At 43.0% G+C, this 19,178-nt stretch overlaps 2 long non-coding RNA genes across 4 annotated transcripts in view; one reads left to right on the top strand and one right to left on the bottom strand.

Annotated features, from left to right (window-relative positions):
• LOC114012540 (uncharacterized) overlaps positions 1 to 19,178 on the top strand; it is a 38,093-nt gene that overhangs the window by 218 nt on the left and 18,697 nt on the right. For 2 of the 3 annotated variants that reach the window (XR_008749238.1, XR_008749239.1), the window contains exons 2-5: positions 4,774 to 4,881; positions 6,303 to 6,413; positions 14,535 to 14,640; positions 18,381 to 18,516. This is a non-coding gene — a long non-coding RNA (uncharacterized LOC114012540). Of the gene's footprint in view, positions 1 to 4,773; positions 4,882 to 6,302; positions 6,414 to 14,534; positions 14,641 to 18,380; positions 19,032 to 19,178 lie in introns of those variants that run through there. The other variant, XR_008749237.1, reaches the window with a different exon arrangement.
• LOC129785322 (uncharacterized) lies at positions 806 to 3,779 on the bottom strand. Its single transcript, XR_008749240.1, has 2 exons — positions 2,990 to 3,779; positions 806 to 2,012 (listed from the first exon to the last, which is right to left on the bottom strand). It is a non-coding gene; the product is annotated as an uncharacterized LOC129785322 (long non-coding RNA).

Raw genomic sequence — 19,178 nt, forward strand, 5'->3', positions numbered from 1 at the left:
TCACGCGTTCGGCCGTGGGCCTTTGTGACGTCACGCGGGGCCCGTTGGGGTCAGCACCGGCCGCCCGCTGAGGGCCCGGGGCGCGTTACCGGCCGTCGGTCGTGAGGGGCTGGGGGGAGCCGCGAGGCCGAGCCAGGTGCCCGCTCCGGCCGGCGCGGCAGCAGGGCGGCCCTGGGAGCTGGCCAGCACCGGCGGGCCCGCCGCGGGGGGCAGCGGGGCCCGGGCTGCGGGCAGGGGGGAGGCCCGCGCCGGCACCGCCGGGCGTCGCGGAGGGGCCGCGGCGGGGACTTGGCCGCTGTCGCCTCGTCCCCGGGCCCGGGCCGCCCGCCCCTCCTGCCTCTGTCCGTGCTGAAGCCCCGGCTTTTACCGGAGGGTGTTAGGTGCCCGCTGGGTTACTGCCCCGGACGGGCGCCGCGACGCCCGTGCAGGTCCCCAGGCCCCTTCGCTCCTGCTTGCTCGGGGAGGGGGAAGGAGCCAGCGCCCGGCCCGCAGGCTGCAGGGCCTCGGCACCCATCCCCAGCTACCACATCCCCGGGCCCGCGGGTGCCACAGTGCAGCCCGACAGCCATGTCCTACCACCTTGCTAACTCCTGGTTTTGTTTGAGGTTTGGCCTTTTGCAGGGAAATTTCTGGTTATTTTTTCTCCTGGTTTTGCCGCTGAAGGCAGTTAGGGTGAGCGATGAGATAATAACAACTGATGAGCAGCTAAAAAATCTGGAGAGAAGATGAAAGCAATTTTGCTTGAGGAAGTTTTGAAAAGCTGTAATGAAAGTATGTAAATGCTAAAAAGTCAGTCCCTAGATGCTATTAAACTTGTTTAAAAAAGGAAAGGGAAAGCAAGTATTTTGAGACATCCAGAAAAATCACAAAAATGTAATCACAAAAAAGCAAGTCGCAAAAATTGCAAAAAGGCAGAGCTGACCTCTTACTTTGGCTGCTGTGTTCCAGGGAGCCAACAAACATGGCAGCAAGAAAAAGCATCCAAGAGCATTTCATGAGTAGAAAATGGAGAAATAGGAAACAAATAGCCATAGCTATTTGTAGCTATAGAGCTGTAGTTGTGTGTATGAATATATAGACCCAGTAAGAAAACTGGTGCCCTGAAAAGGAGGGTCTAGCAAGAATGCAAAAGTCCGTTGCTATACTTGGAGATTCCAAAGGGATCATGATTCAGGGTCTGTACAAAGGTTCCTGACAGCTGGAGTTGGACAGCCAGTTTTAGTCATTAGTAAAATGACAGAAGGTCTTCATGCTTTGACAAGGAAAGAGTTACCACCAAGCATACCCGAGACCAAGGGGTTCAGGACAGGCTTCCCCTAAGCTCAGCAGAGTCCCAGCAAATCAACATATATCCACCACGTTGCTCTAATCTGTGCGTGTCATCCCCTCTTCTTTGCTTAAGATGCAGTGTTATGCTCTTTGCTGTCACAGCTTGGGCACCACAGGCACTGCTGTCCTGACCTGTGACCCTGAACCCTGTGTTCTGTGAGATTGTTCATATAGCAAAATCTAGGTCTGCTGTGTTTTTAGTTTAGCGGTAGGAACCCTTGTGGAATGCTTTAATGACCACTGTAAAGAGTACTTTAAGAGAGTCAGTAATTACCGTGCTATAACATTCTCCTCGTCTACTTGGCTTCCCATATATGCCATAATATTCAATAAGATGTTGTAAATAATCAGGAAGCTGACCAGCAATTATGCTGGAAGAGAACATGCCCATGTCCTCTCCTACTTACCCCCACACAGGGCCATTAGTTCATAAGGAAGAACTACCCGAATTTAGGATATATAGGTCAAAGAAACTGGTACAGCTCAAATCTTTTTTTAATTCCTGCGGGTGGGGCAGGTTACCATTTTACAGGGGTTGTTGTTAATCCAGTGGAATTTAGGTAGGAAGAAAGGGGGAACAAGTTTACTGTTTCATTGGCGGGACTTCAGGCGTTACTGAATGTGAGTGTTAGGTAGTCGACCCCCTGATGTCATCGCAGTTTTCTTGATTACTCAGTCCCCTCCTGCATGAAATAAACAGGATATCAGTATCAGTACCATCCTTATGAATAAAACTTAATCAGCATTGAATGTAACTGTGTCAAGAGCTGTGACTGACTTACAGGAGGGGAGTTACGGCTTTTTTGGCTTCTTTTTTGGTATGTAAACAATGTCTAGATCAATTTGTGATCCTTTTAACATTTCTTCACCACGAGACCTCCTAACCTACTCAGGGATACCATACCACTGGTCAATTTGCTGCTATCTTCCCCTTAGGGGATGGCATGTTCTTGATCCTGCCCTTGCCCACTAAACCAGGCTGAATACTGAATTCCTCTTGGGGCCAAAAGCTACAAGACATGGACCGTACACCTCAGGAGAGTGGGAAGGCATGTTTTCTTCCCAGGTGGGAAGGAATAATGGTTCCTCAGGCCTTCTACTGCTCCCTGATGAATAGGGCTGGGCATATAGTTTTGTCCTATGGGACCCAGCAGCCACCGTTGTCTTCACTGGCTTCAAATACAGGGACTTTGATGAATAATCGCTGTGCCAGCCCAGTCCCACTGCCGCACATGTCAGGCACAGGCCAGCAGCGGGACCACACAAGAGTTCATGCCGCTACCTCTTCCCCACACTCTTTCTCATAAAGCAGTGTGCTCTACACTGCTGTTCCCAGGCTTTTCTGTTGTATTATCAGCATTTAGTTCCTAAATTTAGGGCTGTCCATCTGGCAATATTATCAATGTTAAGGTTAATAACTTAGAAGGTGACTAATAAAAGACCCTAATGAAGCCATAAATGGAGTGCTACAGGAGAACAGTTTGTTCCTGCTTATGCTTTTGAGGAGAATGCTATGTCTTCAAAGTAGGGAGGACTCCGGGCTTTTTGTTGTTGTTTTTTTCAGGCTTCCAGGCATTGTTCGTGACTCACCCCATTCTTTCTCGGCTCTGCTTCCGGTTGGCATGTCTGGAAGGACCCGGCTCCAAATCTGTTTACTTACCGTAAATGCTCCATGTTCTGAGTGGAGAAGTAACTCTGAATCTCCAGCATGCAGCTTCATGCTGCCCCACAGCTGGGTGACAAGATAGGGAAAGGCTGAACAGAAAGCTCCTGCCTGTTGCCTGTTCTGAGGTACAATGTTTTGCCCTGGGTGCTGCTGAGCTCTTAAGTCAGCTGAGCACTGTGGGAAGAATAGGACTTCGGTTGGGAGATTTGCTATTACTCAGCATGTTTGCTGAGTAAATAAAGTCACTGCTTTTTCCTTTGAATTTCTGCGCAAGTTTTCAAGTGGAGAGATCTCCGCCACAGAGGGCTCTTCATCACTCAGTGCCTTTCCACTTGGAAAAGGTGAAACCCTGTCTATAAACCGCTAATGCAGTCACATACTACAGAGCACACTGCCTCCTTTTAACACCTAACTTGTTCCCATTCTGTGCAGTCATCAGGCCTGTCTGCTTTTAGTAAAGGCTTGTGGGACTCTGGCAAACATGACTCCATCTGTCTGTTCCACTTGAAGGCTGTCAGTGTTCATTTTAGGCTGTGTTTCTTGCAGGCAATGTCTCGCTCTGGTAGCTGTCTTTACAAGGTTTCTTCAAATTAGATGCAGTCAGCAACACCAAAGCCAACAGAAGCATTCACTGCCCAGTTACCTGCATAAACAAGTTTGTTCCTCATAATGAAAAACAATACAAGTGGAAAGCAAGTGTTACTGTTCACATAGCTCTATGTCAAATTCAGTGTTATATCCTGATTCAGGAAAGCAGCTTTATCAAGGAAAAGACTTAAACATGTGTTTGCAGTTAATTAAAAGGCCTTCTTTGAACAGAGGTGAGTTAAGCATGTGCTTACATGCTTTCGTTTGTGACCTGTGAAGAAAGACTATAGCTGTAACTTACATTAAGATAGGAAATTAAGAATGTCTTGCCCTATAAAAGAGGTTTCTTCTTCTACCTGGTTACTGTGTCTGTGAAGTCTGGGCTCTTTGGAAATCAGTCAGAGAACTCCAGACAAGTCGAGGGGGTCAGTATATCATCCGCTATACTTCTGAACTTTGCAAAGCAGATTAAAACCCCCCACTTCTTTCCCTGCCAAAATATTTTCTCCCTAACAGAGAAAGAACTGGTTTAAAAATATGCCTTTCTTATGTCCCGTTTTGATCTTTCCTTTCTAGGTTAGTTATTTTGCTTTCTTACTATCAAGCCATTCATTTGATACAAGGCAATTGGCAGCCTGCAACTGCTTCATAACTTCTGGCACAATTAACTGCAAAGCCAATCTATAACTATTTTTAATGAACATGGTAGGTTTTTTTTCTTTGGTGGAGTTAAGAGCATTTCCTGGCTGCTTTGGTTACCACTTTGTCTGCTTACGGTACAACTAGTATTTTCTTAAAATTCACAAGTAGGCAGGCAAAATAGTTTCTCTAATCAGCTGTGAAGTTAATACTAATAAGGTATTAGTTAAAGCTAATACCTTATTCAGCCAATGTTCAAGTGGATCTTACTAGAAAAATCACCGCTATATTAACCATTAAAGGAAAAAAGTCAGAAAAAAATGTGGTGTTACTCGCTTTTGCACACAGTGTGGCTCTGCTGGAAAGATAGTAACAATGACTCAACACAGATAGGAAAATCCTGTAAATATGGAATTAACAGAATGAAATTCTGGAAGTCTGTCTTTGCAGCTGATTGGTTGGTAACATTTTTCATTGCTACTGAAATGATTATCCTTTATACAGCATTTTTATAAATCATATTCTAAAGTTCTGCCTTTTATTCTCTTTAGAAAGAACATGAGATCGCTAGCGCTAAGCTGAGCCAATTCTCTTGGACCTGTGGCAATGAGTGTCAATGCATCAATGGGTATTTGCTGAGGACAGACGCTGAGAGACATGTATGTTAATTGCTGGGGTGCCTGCTCCACCTACCTTCAGTATCAGGCCCTGTCAGGAGGCATACAAGATTTTCTGGCCTCAAAGTTGGTTATTTAGGGATTCCTGGCCTCAAAATTGGTATATTAGGGATTCCCACTGTTGCTATAGGATGCTGGATTTTATTGGTGCAGGATATCCAAAGGTCTCTTGCTGGAAGAAGGTCACTTGGGTCCTTCGAGTCCCTAGAGGTCCCTACAAGAACAACTAATAGTGTAGGGAAATCATAAACATGCATGTTCTGGCATTTGAAAAGTCAATTCAAAACTAGTTCAACAATTGCAGCTTTGAACTGTGTGAGGCCGCAGAACACCTCTGTGTAATGCTGCCAAAGAAGAAATGCCCTATGGTGGCACATTTTGCCCTGAGAAATGGGGCCACGCTCGCACACGTCCGTGTCTGCTGGGAGCTCAGTCACATCAAGGGCACACTGTGCAGCAGAAATCTGATTTCATCAGTCCCGGGGACTGAACTAGGCAATGTAAGAACTTAGTACGAGAACAGTATTGGCTCTGAAGAGGAAGATCCCCAGGCAAATTGGAATGAAAACCATCGTGCTGGCTGTGTATATACAGAGCTTACAGGGTGGTTCCTGGGACAGCCATGAGCATGGGATATGGCACATCCCATTCTTTCTGCTCTGCAAGACAGACCCGCCTGCAGCACGGCAAACAGCCTGGTGGCACAGGACCAGTAGGGCATGCTCAGGCATGGGGGCCCTGTGCAACACACGTTTACAGGCTCCCACTTTGACCCAGCACCAACAGGTTTGATCTGGAGGGCAGCCTCAGGCTTATCCTCAGCAGGCAGGCCAGGTACACCTGGTGTTTGCAACCAGCTCATCTACTCACAGGTCTCTGCTGCTCTTGCTGCCACAAGACACATCAGGCAAGAGCTGCATCCATCTGTCCTGATGACACGAAGTCTTTATGTCAAGTCCTTCAGGTGGCTGAGCAATAGCACACTCATCATTTTACCATTTATATATTAGATATTAATTGTATCAGCTTGAGATGGGTGAATTTCCCTTTACTACACAAATGGATATGTCTGTGTAAAAATGGTGTAAAAACACCATTTATTTTGCTGCTTGAAGTGTTTTTGTTAGATCGTGTTTAGGACTGGAGGTGCTGTTAGCTGTTCATCAGGCATTAGACAAGCTCATGACAAAACCTGCCCCTTCTAAGCTACAGATATTTAGAAAGAAGTCATTCTAGCAAATGATACCATATAATTAATGCCATCTACTAAAAGCAAATTTGCACCCGCTATAAAAATTTTCTGCAGATAACCATTTTGGGAAAAAAGTGTTTGAGAAGTATCTTTGCCCAGAGCAGAAGAAACATTTTTTCAGTCCTGATCATTTAACATTGCCTCTCCCCAGGGCTGATGCTGTGATTTGGAATGTGCTGCAATCCTGACTGTGAGACCTGCAGGACATGCTCCTTTCCCCAGGCACCAAACATGGCCTTCACATAAGGATGGAGACATGAAGGTCTGTGCTGACTCATCACCTCTTTTCTTTTCAAGGATCAACTGTATTTGATATTTGTCAAATCATATCCCAAGACAGTAAGCATAAACATGTTAACTTTATGTTCTGTAACTAATTCTATTCATTTTCAGAACTGCTTTCCACAGAGGCCGTTTTGTGGTCAACTTAAGCAGGTCTAACCAAAGCTGGTGCCAAAATGGGCAGTCACATTCCCCCTTCAGAAATTACATTCCCACCCCAACCAAGCCTCAGATCTAGCAATTAGGACATGTGATGCCATGAGGGGCATCAGCTCTGCCTGCCAGTGCAACCAAAACCAAATCTTTTATTTCAGTGTTAGTTTTCAGCCAGTTCAGCAAGTTAATCCTATTTACCTAGGGCTGCAGGATTGCTAGAGCTGACACATAGGACCATGTGATGAGGGCAGGGAAAAGTGCGTGACTATATACTGGCAACAGCACATAGTTGCTGATGCTGGTCATGAAACCACAGCCTCAACTGGACAATAAGGGAGGGATTCACGCCTGGGAATTGGTAGCTGACACACAAAACATCTTCAGATCATGGACCTCCCTTTAGAGTCAGTGGAGATCTAATCAGCTTTGTCAGTGGAGCCTGCAATGTGGTTTATCTCCTCCTACAGTAGTAAGTACTTGATTAGATGAATCCCACCCTTAGAGTGCCCATTTTTGTCGCTGACTATAATGAAAGCCTAGTGTGAATAGCTCAGAGATTGGGTCAATGGCTAATGAGGCTAATGAGGCAACTCTTGCCCCCTAGTGTTAGTTCTGCCCATTATAAGACAAGGATTTTTCTTATTCGTACATTAAAGCATGAGTTAAGTGAGTCCTTTAATGCCACAAACTGAATAATGTCAGAAGGAAGAGTACAATCCAGTGGTCCATCCTGCTAATACTAATGCTTTTACCAGCATACTAGAAATGTGATGTTCAAAGCTGTCTCCAAGCTAAAATTCACAGGCATAGAGGAGGTATTTTGATTTAATCAGTCCTGGGCAGCCAGCAGTTCCCTCAGAAACAAACAGGAGTTTTAGAAAGCATGTCATTTAGGTGATTAAGCATGGAGGAGCCTCGCTTCAGACGTGTTTTCATAAAAACTTCATCTAAATCTTACAATCTAATGCTATACAGTTCATTATGAATGGCTATTTGCATAGTGAAATAGTGACTGTGAACATTGCTTCTTGAAAGCTTTATTTGTGTTGACCTGCTTTATATCTAGCCAGGTGTTTCAGTCTTAATGTTTGGGAAAACAAAAGTTCACATCAGCATGCGTGGATTAAATGATGTGCCACAGTAACTGCAGAGCCAATGGAGGGAATCCATTTCTGCCACTGCTGAGATGACAAAGCAGATATTAAATACAGCAGTTGCCATGGCTGTCCCAGGAAGGACTTGTCCATCAAGTTTCCAAGTAATCTGTTTGTGAAATACGTGCTCCATCTCCCTTAGTGATTAACAATGTATATTATCTCATTAGTTAACAGTGGGGATAAAGGTCTTTTTCCTGCTGTATGTCAAGCTCTTGTGCAAAAAGCTGCAGTTAAACTGTGTATAACCTTAGGATCATGAACGGTGCCAACTAAAGTTCTAGGAATACGCTTGTTCAGTTTTTATTAGCCACATATAATAGACATACTTTGTGCCTTTGCTAATTAGATAAAGCAGAGCCTATCTGTTTCTTGGAGAATTCCCTGTAGGAAGATACTCTCCTTGTAAAAAAGCAAATATGTAAAGAAGCAAAATATGTGCTTATTTGATGAGCAGCATCACAACACACCAGTGTCGTTAACACACTGGCACATGCATACAGGGATATAAAATCACTATAAACACTATCGAAACACACATAGGTAGACACTGTTATAAATCAATTAGTAGATCTTTTTCAAGCTGGTCTTCAGGGCTTCTATGCTTGTTAATAATGATTATGTTTAATCCTAAGTGGGAAGAAGTTTCCGACATGATATTTCAGACTCAGGGAGACTGGATTGCAGCCTGCAAGCACATAGAAAGGCAGCCAGTAGTGCTCGTGTGTTCATGTTTCCCTGAGGAGTCCTAACAGGCTGGGCTGACACAGTCCTCTGTGGGAGGCAACCTCTAGGACAGTCTGTGTGGGTGGACAAGGAATCGGGTGTGCACGTGTGTGGCCCCTCCTGAAATGTTCGGTATGGTGGCACGCGGGCAGCTCGTAGGCTGGTGGGAAGTGTTGCAGGAGGGAGGAGGAGCTGCTCGATCTCTGTCATTATAATTCACCATAGTCATATGCAATGGTTTCCTGGCATTGACTCTGGCCTGATCTAGCAGTTGGGGCAGCTGGGGCAGTCTGGCAGTGCTACACAGCCCAGCACTTCCTACCAGGGCATGTAGCATGACTGAGTCTTCTCTTTATCGAGGTGATTCATCCTAGCCCCACATACCGTAGTGTCCTCCTGACCTCCTTAGTCTCTCTCTCACCTGCTGTAACTGTGTCACACAGCCTGCTTGCGCTGGTCAGGATGATAACACAGGCCCCTGCATATGGATATCCTTCTCTGGCAGTTTGCATGCCACCTAATCCATCCATGGGTAAAGAAGTAGTTGCTCCTCCATCACACTCAGCCTAGAGAAGGCTCCTCAGGGCTGCCCGGAGGGCAGGGCCATGGGCAGCGTGGTAGGCTGCAGGCAGAGCTGTGCTGGGCTCCAGCCAGGCACTTGGCCCTCCATCCTCCCTGCCCGGGCAGAGCGCAGCTGGGGGTAGAGCCTGGAGCTCAGCACCACGTCCCCTGACTGACATGTCCCAGTGCAACCCCAGCCTTGGAGGCAGCACAGTTTCATGTTTCTATAAGATCTGCTCCACTCAGCAAGGGAACCCTGCATGGATCTGTCCCTCTGGGCCAGCGGGATAGCACAAGTGCTCAGGCACCCCCCTGCCCACAGCAAGCTGACAGGAGCAGCAGCACTGCAACCAGCTCCTTGTACTCACCCTTGTACAGCTGTTTATCTGGGAGAGACAGAGCCTTCAGAGGGGGACAGCTGCCTCCAGCTTTTCCTTTCAAGACTGTCTGTGCAGCCTTTGGGTGTGCCGGACTGCCATGATCTGCAAAGTCTGCACACAGCCTGCTGAAGCCGCAGAGGTGGCAAAGCAGCTAATGATTAAACCTGCTTTTTCGGTTTTACTGCTGGAGAAATGCTTCTGTAGCAAAGCACTAAGGAGAATACAATACTCCTTTTACATCAAAAGACTATGCAGATACCTAAGGTAAATACTGGCCTGCATTTAGCATGCTGGTTTCTGTGCTGCTATCTACTTCCCCTGACAGTTTCAGTGAGATCAGTGAGTTCTTCAGCCCTCTCAAAGTTCCCAGGGTGGTTGTCCTTAAAGTGAAAAGGGGAAGGAGCTGCATTTCCAAGATCATCTCAGTCTGGGAAACTTCACATGACCACAACTGTAGCATAAAGTGTGCACAGGCACCTATTTGCACACGATCTTGACAATTACCAATGTGGTCATCTCCGCTCTAACTGAGTGACTGTTAGAGGCATCATTAGGTCAGCATACACATGTGGGCACACACACAGAGCAGATGTAGTTCAGGAGGAAAGTTAAGAGCAAAGATCTCTGCTTTCCTAAGTCCTGGGAACACACTGTTGGCTGGTGCTGGAGACTAGTACAGTGGTCAAACAATGTAATAATCTTGGCGCTATTTGTTCCAAGGGAAAAAAAACAACCCAACAACAGTGTGACTGAAAAATACAAAGGAAATGGAGTAAACAGACAAGATGGAGCAAAGAAAGCAAAAGGGGAAAAAATCAAAAGCAAATAATAGGCGGAGTTAGTTATTTCCACTAATTCCAAAGTTCTTGTTTCCTTCTGCCAGTCTCACTTGATTGTTGGACAGTGAGGGCAGTTTCTATAGGTTCCTCTTTAGCTGAAATGACTTATTAATAAGACATATTATTTGTAATAAGCATAAGGGTATCCCTCTGTAAAAACAATTCTTCTGGATGTAATGAAACACTTGCTCAGTTTAAAGTCTGTCCTCAAGTGTTTTTGCTGGATGGGCGTTATGTGGCTTTATTCCACTGAATCGTCCCCAGGGAGGGTAGAAATGAGGGATGGTGGGGAAAGGGGTTTGGAAACAAACACCCTAAATCAAAAAGGCAGGACTTTGTACGCAACCCAGGCCACAACGGCATCATCAATGGCTCCCACAAGGCCAGGATTCCTCCTGCATTTACAATCAAAAGACAAAGCCTAATAATCTTGCCCTAGCTTTGCATGCTTCAGCAGCTTTCCTCGGTTGTTTGCAAACCTCTCAGTTCATTGGTGTCTGATGTATGGCAGATGTCTCCCAGAGCTGCTGAGCACCCACACTATCATCCTTCTGATGTCACCCAGGCCTGAAACTTAAAAGACTCATCAGCGGGGGAGTGCATCTGGAGCTTTTAGTAGGATAGTTCTTAGTAGGATATATTTTGTCAAAAAGGAATCAATCCCCTGTTTCTTTGGGAATCCCCTGTCCTTCACAGATGCTCTAAAGGAGATGCAAGAAAAAAATTACAGATAATCTCAAGGACAAATTCTCAAGTTACTGCTCAAAGGTTGATCATTAGGAGCTGTAGCACTGTGATAACCTTAAACCCTGACTCAGAGATGCTCATATCAAAGACCCCTGCCTAAATTGTGTACTGTCTTTTTGAAATCTAGGCAGCAGTGATGGAAGGGTTTCAGGTCACGGGGAAGCCATCTCACTCCTCAGTATCCCAGCCCTGCATTGTGGCTATTCCCTGGCTGCCACTATCTTCTAACAAGAGCAGCCACGATCACTCAGGTCTGGGTATTTGGAATGTTTTAGAAGTAGACAACTAAAGCATTAATGAGGATCAATATAAGAAAATATCCGGAACTAATATGCTGCAAAGAGATGACTGTGAAACAACAGCTGAAGGGACAGTGGACTTTTTATTGCGGTATTTGGCCCAAATTTTGCAAAAAAAGTTTCCCTATAACTCTCAGAGGAAGACGTGATTGTGAAACAGGTACTAAATTAGCATTCTTATTTGTAACATATGCCTTGCAAAGTTAATTACATGGAAATCGTTTGCTTCCAACAATGCTGAATTAGGGTTAATGTTTCTACCATGGCAGACAAATGACAATGAAACCCCAAGTAGCTGTAAATAAACTACCGTTGTTTAAACAGCCATTCTCACTCCCATGCCAAAGGATGATTAGTTCAGACAAAATAAAAAAAAAGGAAGATACAAAATATTATCAATTGATAGCTCCTCAGTAATCTATATAAAATTACCTAAGATTATCCTTCCTCTTTTTTGAAGAAGTAACCACATCCTAAAATAAATAAGCAAGTGACACTAATCTGAGCAACCTCCATGGGAAAGCAGATCACTGAGTACATATAGACAGGCTCGCCCTGTTAATTCAGAATGAACTACATCTGTGAAGGGAGGAAGGCAGGCTACAGACCTGTCAATCAGAAGGCTGGTATTAATTTAAGTAATAAAATTAGAACCATAGATGTTGCCATGGAGGGATTTCCACTTTACTTGATGGCCTGCATTGGTGTGTTGTGAAGGTCTCAATAGCTGTGCAAAGGCAGTGTATCGGCATGGGTTTGTTTCTGCCAGCTGCATGCTTAGAACAAATCAAAAAGGTCACTGCCAGGTAGTGCAAGTCCCAAGTAAGAATTTCCTTAGAATACCTCCCAGGTTGAGAAATGTCTAGTGTTCTTTTCACGCATTTATTATTATTTATTATTTACCAAGGGCAGGAAGGGACCTCACTGGCAATCAGGGGTCTTAGATTTGTTGCATGTGGTTAAGGACATGCGGTGCTGAGGCTGGGTACACGTCCTGTTTCTCAGCACTGCTGAGGCTGAAACAGGACAGGATGATTTACAGCACGATAAGGACTTCTGGCATTAAAGAAGTGAGCAGCTACTATTCTTCCAGGCTGAGTCACCAGGGAGAATGAGCCTGTAAATAGGGAAGGAGGCTAATTGTTTTGTGTTTGGTTACTAACAAGAAGAGTAGAAGACAATTCTGTGTTCGCATATGCTGAAAGCTGTCCTTACCATTGCAAAGACTTGATTTTATTCAGTGCTTTGCTTGTTGATGCTTCTGATTCTCTGTAAGTGACCAACTGGCGATTTCACTGTAGGATCACTAAAAAATACTCATTCACAGCCTGGTACTGTGGGATACTGGATTAGGACTAAAGCCAACATCATCCTTGGTAGTACCTGTTTGTATGATAATAACAATAATAAATCCATGCAAAACACATACAGTTTTTCTCCAACTTTGTACCAATGCCAGCTGGTTACATACAGTATCTCTTAACACATCCACTATTAACTCCAAAGTTATGAGGAGTGAAATAACATTATTCAGCAGGGACAGATCTGAAAGTACTTCACCACAGCATAGTAATTTCTTCAATCCCACTTTATAAAAGTGATCTTTTCATTTTTTTTAGAAAGTTGACTCTTTGCCCAAGCTGGAGATGTGGAGAAAAAGCTTGGTAAGGGATGCAGGGGCAGGATGTGGAGCAAGCCTTTAGAAACATCTCCCATTTCTGACGGAGAGTTTTGCGTGCAACTGAGGCATTGCAGATATGGCAGGCCACTTGCAAACACTACAAATCATTGCAGTAAATACTGAGCTTAGAATTTACTTCTGTAGTGAGTTTTATTCCACTTCCTTTGAAGATGGAATCTAAACTGTCAAAAAATAGAATTAAAAAAGCAAGTGACCATTAGAACATCTGGTGAATTTGAGCCAGGCTCTAGGATTTTATGTAAGAAGTTACTGCAGAGCCAAATTTGAAAACAAAACTCATGGTTGCTGCCTGGCACAAACCCAGAGCTGAGTTCCCTGGCTGGGCTTTGCCATTCAGTTGAGTTCATTCCCTGGAGCACAAGTAGAGGACCATGCTTTCAAGGCCATGATTAACTCACTGCTTCTTGCCAGCACTTAACTGTCTGGTTTGCACCCACAGCCATGCCAGCAGCAAGTGCAAATTAGCAGCAGTTACAAGATGAGTCTGCCATGGATTCTTTTAGCCAGAACATGAGACAGCAAAATGAACATGGAAAGAAGTTAAAACAGGCACAAATGAAGGCTGTGGTTGTTCATACACAAATTCCATTCTAAGTCTCTGAAACACAGCTTCCAGGGCTCTGCCCAGAGAAATTCCCTGAACTCAGGCAATGCAGGGTTTAGATTTTCAGTCCCTTATTTAAGATCAATAATGAGAAAATGGTTTAATGTGCTTTCCCCTTTTGGTAACACATGTTGCTCCACTGAATGTGGCTTTTCTCTGAGAATGAGGTCCTTCTGTAGCCTCGTTTCATCCTGAGACCGCAAGCACTGAGACTCTTAATTTGGCTTCGAAAAAGAGTGGGAAATTTAGAGAAAGGAATTTTGCTCATTGCATCTTACACAGAGATCTAGCAATGCATTGTTGGTTGTTCACCTGTATTCATTACATTGATGTTCTGTACCCATCACATTGTTGAAGTTGACTGTGTTAAGATTGGTGAAAAATTATCTTACACCTGATAAGAGTGAGGCCCCAGCCTGCCTCAAAGGCAGACAGATCCCTTAAACTACATTACAGCAGCAGTTCTCTGATCACACTTGTCCCTCTAGAAACTGGCACAATGGTGAGATTTTCCTAGCTTTCACTTTACCTGGGAGAAATATTTAAAACATGCCCTAAAGGTAAGTCTGTAACATTTCTCATAAAAATATGTTATTTTTCCAATCAAGTGAATACTTCCTTGATACCATTTTCGTTAGTGCTAATGCTTCCTCCTGCTTTTAGTTGCAGCCACAAAGTACTTATAATCCAGTACCAGCTAATTACGTGGATCATTGTCATAGGAGGTATTTGTTTTACCTCCCAGGAAATCATTAGCTGTCATGATCTGCCATTTGCTCTGATGGCTTTGTTTATGTTATCATCCAGGCCTCATAAAGTCCATATTATCTTTCCCTAGTGGCATCTAAAGATTGATTAGTAGTAGTCAGAAAAGACTTTACATGGCAATTAGCACTCAAGTCAGTCAGTGACTTTAACACTTGCATTTGTCAGGAAAGATTTTCTAAACTTCCTGGATGACCTAAATAGCCACCGAGCTCTGGAGTCACTGGAGCCACTGGAGTGTTCCCCGATGGCCTAGGAAGCGCTGAGAGTTCAGGTACATAATATTGCTTCTATTTGCAATTGGATGATAAATGCATTATGAGCAGAAAAAATGCATTCACTGTTCCCTAGTACTACATACAACTCCAGAGGGGTCTGTGCAATGCCTAAGCTTGCCAGAGGGCTATTGATGCAATTCTTGTCAAGTAAAGTCCGATTTGGTAGAAGCCAGGATCGAGAGCTCTACCTAAAGTGGCTTGTCTTCATTTCTGCTGAGGAAGATGGATCATTTGTTCCTGCTGTGCCTTTGGCAATGCTCTGCCTCCCCAGATAGCAAACAAGTGTAAGTATTTACAAATGTCTACTATGTCTAATGCTAATGAAGTTGAAGTCCAGCCAAGGGTTCACTGAATTTGAAGGAAAGCTTGTAACTGGCTTTACTGGGCTTCTGTTGTGTCCTTAGGACTTTGACTGACACAAACATGTGCAAAAATTTGTATTATTGTATACGCTTGCTTCCGCTGACCTTGCAAGAGCAGGACCTCTAAAAGAGCTGATTAAACAGTAAAAAAGTATTTAGCAGCTATTTTTGCAAACAAAAAAGTTTTTCAGATTAGTATGAATAATGGGGAAAAATTACTAGCTGGAGCCAAGTATTCCAGCACCTGCTAAGTACCTGCAATATTCCTTATGAATCTGTATTACCACAAAAAAATACATATGAAGGTTGACAGTGGAAGCTGCATTATTGGTTCTTACTCACTTTATGTCATGTCCAAGTCAGTTTCAGTTGCCAAGGAAGTAGATATAATGCACTGAGACTAATTATATTCACAGTAGAGAACAATACATTAATAACTGGGCCCATAAATTACTTTTCCTCAAACCAGGTAACCCAGCAACAAGCATCATCCGACAGTCAAAAATTAAACCAATTAAAAATGAAAGTTAATTAGCCAAAAGGTTTCATAAATATGTTATGTTTTCTTACCCAGAAAGAGCCAACATTGAAAAATAAGGCTATCTGGAGCTAGTTAATTCTAGGTGTCTCTGTAGCCTTTCTTTTCCCTTTATATGATAAAACTCTGGCATGAGTCCATTTTGTAGGATACAAAGGATTTTTTTCCGACAAAGCTTCATCCTTTCATAGCAGCTGAGCCTCAGAAGTGCACTTTGCCTTCAAAACAGTATGTCAGATAAAGGCACTGTTGCCTCTAGTATAGTAACTTCTCAGCATTGCTGATCTGGTGGAAAGCAAGATTAAACGCCAAAGCAGTATAACAATATGTAGCGTTGTGCTATCAGTCTGTGGAGCTTTTTAAAGTTGTAAAGATTAATATTTAACTCTCAGCTATTTTTTAAGGTAAATACATAAATAAAACTCACTTCTAATACCTGATGTTATCCTGTATGCAGCCTTAATTAGACCAAAGCCTTCCACAGTGCTGAAATGCATATTAAGCAGGCTTCCAGGGCAGGCTTCGGCTTCTGTGCCTGATACACCAGCTTTATAGCTACTAGGATTCAACTGGGTTCACACAAATTACACAAGGGAAAAATAAGACAGACATGGCCCAAAGGCTGTCACTGTACCATTACTGGGTCCAACCGTATTTTGCACTATGAATGCTAGAAGCATTGCTTACCGGGAAATGGACTTCATCTTCCATTCTTGCGCAGCAAGAGCTACACCCAGGTGCTAGGATGACAAGCAGCCTAAGTGAGGAGCGATCTCTTTTTTTCAGATGAAGACGAGCAATAGCAGGGAGCTTCTGCTCTGCACCGTTTCTGATACCTGCAGGAAACTACAGAAGATTGAGTCTTGCAGCGAGTGCTTATGAACCAGCTTGTGCCATTATTAGGACCAGATCACTTCTTCCTGGGATACTCACCGATAGTAAAGGCAAAAATGTGAGATTCCCTATGATAAAGTATTTTATAATTATTCCAGAGGGGTTTTTCTCTCCACCTGTTCAATTATATAGTATAGATTAAATGACCTGTTGATATTTATGTTTAGGAAGAAGCTTGATGCTCCTCTATATTCAAGGCTGATTTCGTCTAAGCATTTTATCTGCCTAGCTAGCCAGCATCTTTCACACTCTTCAAGCACTGTCGTCACATGGAATGGCCTTGTCATCTGGCTGCAGAGGGGACAGTTGACCAGGCTAATCATTAAATAAATTACTTCGGTAACTCACCACTATTTTCCCAGTAAATTCCATTCCCTAGTACGTGCACAGCTTCTCAAAGTAGGAGAAGACAGTGGTGCAACCACTCTCACCAAAAATCTGCCCAAAATGCAGACCTGTCCAGTGCTGTCTCTGAGCACCCCCCTGTGACGAGCCTGTTACAGATGGGAACCGGAGGCCCAGGACAGGGACTTGATCAAGCTCACACACAAAGGCTGAAAATCCACGATCTCACCCGCATTTTTTAAAGATGATGCAACTTCCCTCCAGTCTATCCTTGAGCTAAATTATGGTCTATGCATATAAAACTTCTGTAACTTCAGAGGTGACTTCTGTACATCAGTTTTGTGCCCACAACTATACATATAAACATTAAAACTCCTGGTACCTATGCTAAACTTAATGACTTTGTCTTACAACATTCCACAGTGTACAACATTATTATTATTATTATTATTATTATTATTATTATTATTATTATTATTATCCTGTAAGGCTTAAGCTGTACCATATACATATGTACAAATTTACTTTTAAGAGATAAGTACCCATCAACATGGTGGCAATGTTTTGGAAGGACTCTGTAAGCAGTCACTATTCCCATAAATGTTCTATTTATTTTCCTGGCTATATTTGAAAATTACATCCTGAATGCAATTCCAATGCTACACACGTGCTCTGGGAAAAACAATTATGCCTTTGTAGGGAAATGTGGATTGCAGGATTCCAAAGCAAAAATCCTGAGAGAGAACGAAGACCATCTCCAAGGCATCCAAAGAATGACTTTCCCCTATGTTTGACTTAACTGGTAGGAAGTTCTTATTTCAAAACCTTCAAGAAACACTGCATTTATTATATTAGAGTGATAATACTTCAAGACGAGATTGTGAGTAAGGCAGCTTAAATAGCTCAATGCTGCAGCTGTAACTTAAGCTGTTCTCTATTTATTACTGCCATTGTGATTGATTCAGTTTGCACATTCTGTAGCATTTCTTATTCATAATAGTGTAATTGTTAGCTAGGATTTTGATTCAACTATTTTTATAAAACATGCATAAAAAGTGCAAAATGGCAAATGGGAGATAATTACCATTAATTGCACCAGCAAGTACTAAAGCATCTGTAGCCTAAGAAAATCATCATCTTGCAGCAACACACTTACAATTTTCTGAATCAAAACAGGTAAAAATATATTTAAATCAGATCTTAAAATTTTGTGTGAATGTATCGATAGACTAAAAGAAATTCCAACAATTACAGGGCAACAGTGCCATCTTGAGGTCACTAAAGAATTAAAGGGAAAGCCACAAGTATTGCTCTGAAGGTATTCAAAATTTAAATGCAGAAATTATTTGTTCCATCTATATGTTCCAAGAAAAAAAAAAAAAAAAAAAAAGACTCTCAAGCCATTTTCTTAGTTTGGCCTTGTTAAAAGCAAAGCATTTGCAAACACCAGCCATGTCACAATACAGTCATTCCTGATTCATTAATTACTAATTTATTTTCTTGGTTGCTTGATTTCCGCCTTTCACTAATTGGTACCTTAATTTTGCAGATGGCAAAGCATACAATAAAACTCTTGCATCCTACTTTTTTTTTTCAGGTTGGACTAAGTCCAGTGTTTTACCCTTTGATGTTTTATGGGCTATACAGTGAAGATCCACCTGAAGGCCAGCAGAACTGCATTGCAAATTTTCTGATTGAGTCACAGAACAGAAAAATCTGAATGTACAAACGTGGTAAGAAAGCAGGGGAATCCTTCAAAACACATATGAAAATCTTCAACAACATGAAAGAATGCCGAAGGAAAGCTGCACTGATCCATATGGCACAGCTACTTCAGCCAGACATTTCAACCACACCTAGCACTGGGTAATGACCACCAGAATAGTGGCAGTTTTAAACTAGCACAGAAAACAGTCACATTCTAATTATTTTAAGCAAAGGTTGTGGCAAAACCAGTAACCACTACGCAAGCAAATATGATAAGCTCTGCTGGGTGGTTATGAATCTGCTGGAGCAAAATTGTTGTTTGATGACACAAGTACGTGTCTATCAGCAAATATGTCAAATCGATGTTTCAAATAAGATTCTCTTTTTTCAAGTAAAAACCATCTAGAATACCTCCTTAGATAACATTCACGGTCCAATAAGGAAACACGTTTTGAAAATTAGCTGTTTTCTAAGAATGTATGTTTTGTGGCATTTCAACCCTGAGATAAAAAAATCTTTATATAAACTATGCCAGACATTACAGTTCCAAAGGCTTTTTTTAAGCTCACGTGTCTGAGCCAGTTCACAAAACTTACACCATCTTAAGCGAGCAATTCCTACTCTGGCAAAGAATTGTGAAAGGGAAGATGGAGATACCTCATCAGCATCACAAAAATAAGGATTTTCT

Source organism: Falco peregrinus, chromosome 11 (assembly GCF_023634155.1).
Source record: "Falco peregrinus isolate bFalPer1 chromosome 11, bFalPer1.pri, whole genome shotgun sequence".
In the NCBI taxonomy this organism is placed as follows: domain Eukaryota; kingdom Metazoa; phylum Chordata; class Aves; order Falconiformes; family Falconidae; genus Falco; species Falco peregrinus.